Below are 7,128 nucleotides of genomic sequence, written 5' to 3'. Positions count from 1 at the left end.
GGGAGGCTGAGGCAGGAGAATCACTCAAACCCAGGAGGCAGTGGTTGCAGTGAGCTGAGATTGTGCCACTGCACTCCAGCCTGGTGACAGAGCAAGACTCTGTCTCAAAAATAAATAAATAAATAAATAAATAAAAATAAAAAGAATTAAAAAAATAAATCTGGGAGCTGTCAACATATGGATGGTATTTAAAAGCATCAAAGATCTTCAAGGGACTGAGTCTGTAGACAGAAGAAAGAGTGGATGAGTGAAGCCTGTCACACACTGTTAATAAAAGATCAGGAAGAAAAGGAAGAACTAGGAAAATGAAACTAAGGATGCCTGATGAGGAAGGAGGAAAACCAGAAGAGTTTGGTGTCCTGGAAGCTAATTATTTCTTTTCTTTTCTTTTTTTTCCCCCTTGAGATGGAGTCTCACTCTGTCACCTAGACTGGAGTGCAGTGGCGTGATCTTGGCTCACTGCAAGCTCCGCCTCCCGGGTTCACATAATTCTCCTGCCTCAGCCTCCCCAGAAGCTGGGACTACAGGAGCCTGCCACCACGCCTGGCTAATTTTTTTTTTTTTGTATTTTTAGTAGAGATGGGGTTTCACCGTGTTAGCCAGGATGGTCTTAATCTCCTGACCTTGTGATCCGCCTGCCTTGGCCTCTCAAAGTGCTGGGATTACAGGTGTAAGCCACTGCGGCTAGCCAAAGCTAATTATTTCATACCCTACATCAAGGCAAAAGCTGTGACAAATGCTGCCAATACATCAAATTTATTTTACTGTGGTTCAAGAAAAGCTCTTTCTCACTTCCGTGTAACCCAGACATTTCCAACTTGGACAACCCCAAATAATTTAGTGTTTAGGGGTCATTCTTTCAATACAAAATGGCCTGAGACCCATTTCTAACCATTGTGAGAAGTCCTGAGACCTCAGTTTCTCCAAGGGTTTTTAAGTTTGCTTCTGGGTCTCCTGCAGATGTGATGCAGCCTGCTTGTCCCCTGTCCCCTGTTCCTTTGGCTATTTCTTTTTGCCTTATCATGTGCCACTCCTCATCCTTCATTCCTCCAAATGATCCACCACCAACATGGTTGAGTGTATCCAAGTTGCATGAAAGGTTTAGTTAATGGAAGTCTATATCACAAAGCAGAAAACTTCAAATTTAATACACAGATGATTGCTTAAAGAAATTTAGCAGCCCTTCTCTACTACAGTAGGGAGCTTCTCCATGGCCATGTCTTCTAGTAGGCCCCTGTCTCCTGCCATGTTTCTGGAGTGCTTCTCGTCTCAGTTCTCTTCATTAACCTTTCCCTACTTCTTTCTGTCCCAGGCCTCATTCTCTTTCTCTAGGGCATCCAATGAAAATCCAAATTTATTTGATTTTATTATTTGGAGTAACTGATCTCTCTTGTATTGTCCTGGCCTTCACATGTTAAACCCTGGGAGTTGACCTTTCTTAATCAAAAAGCTCCATCTGGATGTTTACCTCAATGAAACAAGCTCTCTAGCAATAAATTATACCACATTCCTGGAAATCAGAAAGGTTACAGATTTTATTAATAATTTTTCCTGTCTGTTAAGTAAAACAGAAAAAACACTGCCACCAACAACCAGGAGAGACAGTACAGCACAGTAGCTAAGAATATAGGTTATAGAATCAGTACATGTACATTTAAACGCCTCCAATTTACTTGGACAACTCTAAGCCTTAGTTTCCTCATCTCTAAAAGCGGCATAGTAATAGTACTTACAGGTTTATGGTGACTTATTAAATGGGAAACTTCATGTCAAATCCTTAAAGTTTCTGGCACACAGAAATAGCTCAATAGATATTAGTTTTCTGTTAAGTTTCAAGAAATAAATGTAGCAAATGCAAAATCTAATGTTGGCCAGGTGTGGTGGCTCATGCCTGCAATCCCAGCACTCTGGGAAGCAGGAGGATCACTTGAGCCAGGAGCTCAAGACCAGCCTGGGCAACACGGCAAGACCCTGTCTCTAAAAAAAAGAAAAAAAAAAATTAGCCAGGTGTGGTGGTGTGTCCCTGTAGTCCAAGCTACTTGGGAGGCTGAGGCAGGAGGACTGCTTGAGCCCAGGAGTTCGAGGCTGCAGTAAGCTATGATTGTACTACTATACTCCAGCCTGGGTGACAGAGCAAGACCCTGTCTCTAAAAAAACTAAACAACCCACTCTCAGTGTTGGTAGGGCTATACAGAACTAGAGATAGGTTTGTATCACAGAATTTTAATGGTACCATATATTGATTCTTTCTTTTTAGACAAATCTCTGGCTATGTATATGATAGGATATAAACTGTTCATATGCTTTGAAATCTTAATCCCACTTGGTATTAAAGGAGAAGATGTGAAATAAGTTACTTACAAAGAATGTTTGTAGCACTGCTATTCATAACAATCTCAAATCAGAACTAACCAAAAAGCCCGGCAGTGGGGAAATGGCTAAGAAAATCACCATCTATAAATGTAATGTAACCCAATGTTACCTTTAAGCACAAGTAAACAGTGATTAGGGTGGGAATTTGTAAAAAGCAGAATTAAGATCGTGCTTAGACATGGCTTACTACTATGTAAAATGTGAAAACCTCTAAGAAGTCAGCAGATAAACTGAAGAGATGTCCACAGTTAGATGTACAAGTTTAGGGAGTTCCCTATTTTCTGTCAGGTTGCTTAAGTTCATCAACCTCTGAGCTTGGTCTTAAGCAAGCATGAACAGTTCTACTGATTAATGTTGCATTTTGACTTCTGCTGCTATGCCAGGGAGGATGATGGGCTGTTTTCTCTTTGATAAACAGCTTCTATGTTCTCATTTATCTATTCAACAAATAACAATGTTTATGTGCCAGGCACTATATGAAACTGCATGGATTCAATAGTGAACGAGTCAGACATGGTCCCTGGCCTCCATGGCTCTTGTGATTTAGTGAGAAGGAAGGACACAACACCAAAAATCATATGTGATTTGGGCACACTGAAAGGATTCATGATTCTGAGGAATTAACAAGGAAAGCAAACTAGTCAGGTGCACTTCTTCTTTGAGGAAGAGATGACATAGAAGATTCTCTGTTGAGGACTGTGGAAAGAGCACAGGAGGGAACAGCAAATGGGAAGGCTGGAAAGGGAGAAAAGAATGTGTGTGTTTGAGGAACTAAAAGAAGGCCTGCAGGGCTGGAACACAGAAAGCTAAGGCAAGGGTGGTATAGATTGCAAAGAGGCGGGGAAAGTGGGAAGGGACCAGGTTATACAGAGCTTTCTTAAAGACACTGGCAGAATATAAAATGGAGTGGGGATGAAGAGTATAAGTGAACACTGAAGAGTCCTTTAGAAGCTAGTCTAGCAACCCAGATGAGAGAGCATGATTGTCTCAACTAGAGTGGTAGCATTGGCATTAGAAATACATGGATTTAAAGGATACTTAAGATGTAGAGCAACAGGACTAGGAGGCTGATAAATGTGAAGTGAGAGGAAAGTCAAGGATGACTCCTAGATTTCTGGCTGGAGCTGGGTTGCACAGTGGGGCCATTTTCCGAGGTGGGGAACACTGATGGAGCAAGTTTGATAAGGCAAGAGCAGTTTGGGGGTTTGTTGGGTTTGAGGAGCCTAAGAAGTATCTAAGTGAAGATGTCTAGCAGGTAGGTAAATGGATTACAAGTTGAAGTTCAGGAGAGAAGTGTACATGTGAAGTGCGTCAGTCAGTCACTGACCTTGGTAGTGAATGGGAGAACCTAGCAAGTATGTACAGGCTGATGAGAAGAGGGCTTATGAGACAAAACCCTGAGAAGCTACAGCAAGTAAAGGAGAAACTGGCAAATAAGAGAGAAATCAAGCTGGGTGTGGTGGTATGTACCTATAGTCTCAGCTTCTCAGGAGGCTGAGGTGGGAGGATTGTTTACGCTTAGGAATTCAAGGCTGCAGTGAGCTATGATGGTGTCAGCCTGGGTGACAGACCCTGTCAAAAAAAAAAAAGTGATTTCAGAGAAAACTAGGAAGTGTGGTTTGAGAAGGAGGGTTTCATGTTGCTAAGAGGCCTAATAAAATAGAAACTACTAGTGATCTTAATGAGAATGTTTTGTGAAGTAGTTGGGGTAGACTAGATTAAACTGGGTAGAAAAGTGGGAGGGAAGTGAGGAATTGTGATTAACCACAGATACTTCAGAGCTGGCTGTGAAGCAAAAAGCCAGTATCTAGAGGAAGACATGGGGTCATGTTTCTATTTATTTTTAAAGATGGGGGAGGCCGGGTGCTGTGGCTCACTGTGATCCTAGCACTTTGGGTGGCCGAGGCAGGCGGATTGCCTGAGTTCAGGAGTTTGAGATCAGCCTGGGCAGCATAGCGAAACCTTGCCTCTACTAAATACAAAAAATTAGCTGGGCATGGCGGTGTGTGCCTGTAGTCCCTGGTACTTGGGAGGCTGATGCAGGAGAATTGCTTGAACTTGGGAGGTGGAGACTGCAGTGAGTGGAAACTGCAGTGAGCCGAGATTGTGCCACTGCACTCCAGCCTGGGTGACACAGTGAGACTCCATTCCCTTCCACCAAAAAAAAAAAAAAAAAAAAAAGGCTGGGCATGGTGGCTCATGTCTGTAATCCCAGAACTTTGGGAGGCTGAGTCGGGCACATCACCTGAGGTCACGAGTTTGAGACCAGCCTGGTCAACATGGCAAAACTCCGCCTCTACTAAAAATACAAAAATTAGCTGGGTGTGGTGGCGCCTGCCTGTAATACCAGCTACTCAGGAGGCTGAGGTAGAAGAATCACTTGAACACGGCAGGCGGAGGTTACAGTGAGCCAAGATAGTGCCACTGCACTCCCACCTGGGAGACAGAGCGAGACTCCATCTCAAAAAATAAAATAAAATAAAATAAAATAAAATAAAATAAATAGTAAAGGTGGAGGAGATTTTACACACTTAAATGCTGATGGAAAGGAGGCAGTAGAGAGAAGCTGATGGTGATGATGTGTGTAAAGAAATTGTTTGCAGGATATCCCTGTGCACAGATGGAGGGATTAGCCTTAGCTCTGAGGTCCCTCTGTAACAGAAGAAGGCACCAAGATGGGCACAGATATAGGTAGGCTTGTAGACCTGGCATCAGGGAAGTTGAAGGAGTTCATGTCTGATAGCTTCTATTTTCTCTCTAAAGTAGGAGTGAAGGTGGAGGTGAGCATTGTCCAGGTTTGAGGAATGAAGACTGAGATAGCAGCTGTGGGGAGCTGAAGCAGGAGCTGGCTAGGGAAGCAAAGCCTAGTATAGAAAACCTTGCCTGAGCCTGCATCATGGAGAAAGGGTTTTCTTCTAAATACAAGTTGCTTGGTTTTGGTACATGGAGGACAAAGATCCAGGAAACAGCCTTTGTCTTTTAATGCAAACTGCAGGTTCTAAGATTTTTTCCAGATTAATAACTCTTCCCTATTACTGACACTGAAGATGACTATAACTTCGTTTGACACTCTGAGATGTTAGTTCTTCCCTACATAAGAAAATTTAAGTGTATTCAGAACTTGATTTTTCCGCCGGGCATGGTGGTTCATGCCTCTAATCCCAGCACTTTGGGAGGCCGAGGTGGGCAGATCACCTGAGGCCTGGAGTTCAAGACCAGCCTGACCAACATGGAGAAACCCCATCTCTACTGAAAATACAAAAATTAGCTGGGTGTGGTGGCATGCACCTGTAGTCCCAGCTACTTGGGAGGCTGGGGCAGGAGAATTGGTTGAGCCCTGGAGGCGGATGTTGCAGTGAGCTGAGATCACACTACTACACTCCAGCCTGGGTGACACAGTGAGACTCCATCTTAAAGTGGAATTTCAGCCTCATAGTGGAACTTAGTGACCAATTTTCCCACTATTGTGCAGAGCATCTTTGCTTAGTCCCATTTATTTGATGCAATTCCTTTAAGCCCTCTTTTTTGGAGATTCCCCAGGCTGCTGCTCGTGTTCAACTTCCCATCTTTCATATACATGGAATGTGAAAGGTGATTTAACACAGGACCTACAATGTAGGGTTTTTTTTTTTTTTTTTTTTTTTTTTGAGATGGAGTCTCCCTGCGTCGCCCAGGCTGGAGTGCAGTGGCAGGATCTCAGCTCACTGTAAGCTCCGCCTCCCGGGTTCACACCATTTTCCTGCCTCGGCCCCCTGAATAGCTGGGACCAGAAGGCGCCCACCACCACGCCTGGCTAACTTCCTTTTGTATTTTTAGTAGAGACGGGGTTTCACCGTGTTAGCCAGGATGGTCTCAATCTCCTGACCTCGTGATCTGTCTGCCTTGGCCTCCCAAAGTGCTGGGATTACAGGCGTGAACCACCGCGCCCGGCCAATGTAGGGCTTTTAAGGTGCCCTACACCAGCAGAGCAGTATAAGGAGCTGATTCAAATATGACAATATATAAAACCAGGCCAGTTATTATATAGGTCCTGCTGCCTAGCAGTTAATTCAGATGACAATTTCTCACTATTAGTTTCTATAACATACCAGCTGAATATATGAAATTTAGAAACTGAGGCTAGACTACATTTAACATGTTCAAATGTGGAGTTCTTGCCATTTTCTAGGACAGGGAGAAAGGAATAGGTGGAAAAAGTGTGAGACGAGATGGAGGCCATGTGACTGAGCTTCTGAGTTTATTTATAAAATGAGAATAACAGTACCTGTTGAAACATAAGAACATAATAAATGAGATTATATATTTCTATAGAACCTCAAAAATGTACAAGGTACTTTATATATATGGTGATATATATAATGATGCATATATAATATGCAAGGTACTTGCATAGTATGTGTGCATAAAGTACCCTGAACATTATAGAGTGATAAAAAGGTTAGTTGTTGCTATTTACTGTCCTTGAATAAGTTTCTCTTTTGTACATAACAGTAATTATCAGCTATTTTTTACATAGCTTTTTAGCTGCATAGCAATATAGAAGTAAGTTTTCAAATTTGTTGTTAGTCTTAAAATGGAACTGAGCAGGACAGAAGGAAGATAAGGTTTATTTTGCAGATGAGAGTACTGAATCTCACTGACAGAGCCTGGATTTGACATTCATGCTCTAATACCATAGCATGTAAATTTTTGTAAATAATTTTTTTTTTTGAGATAGAGTCTCGCTGTGTTGCCTAGGCTGGAGTGCAGTGGCGC

This window comes from Colobus angolensis, unplaced genomic scaffold, assembly GCF_000951035.1.
Source record: "Colobus angolensis palliatus isolate OR3802 unplaced genomic scaffold, Cang.pa_1.0 Scaffold372, whole genome shotgun sequence".
NCBI classification, from domain to species: domain Eukaryota; kingdom Metazoa; phylum Chordata; class Mammalia; order Primates; family Cercopithecidae; genus Colobus; species Colobus angolensis.
This window is presented reverse-complemented; position numbering follows the sequence as displayed.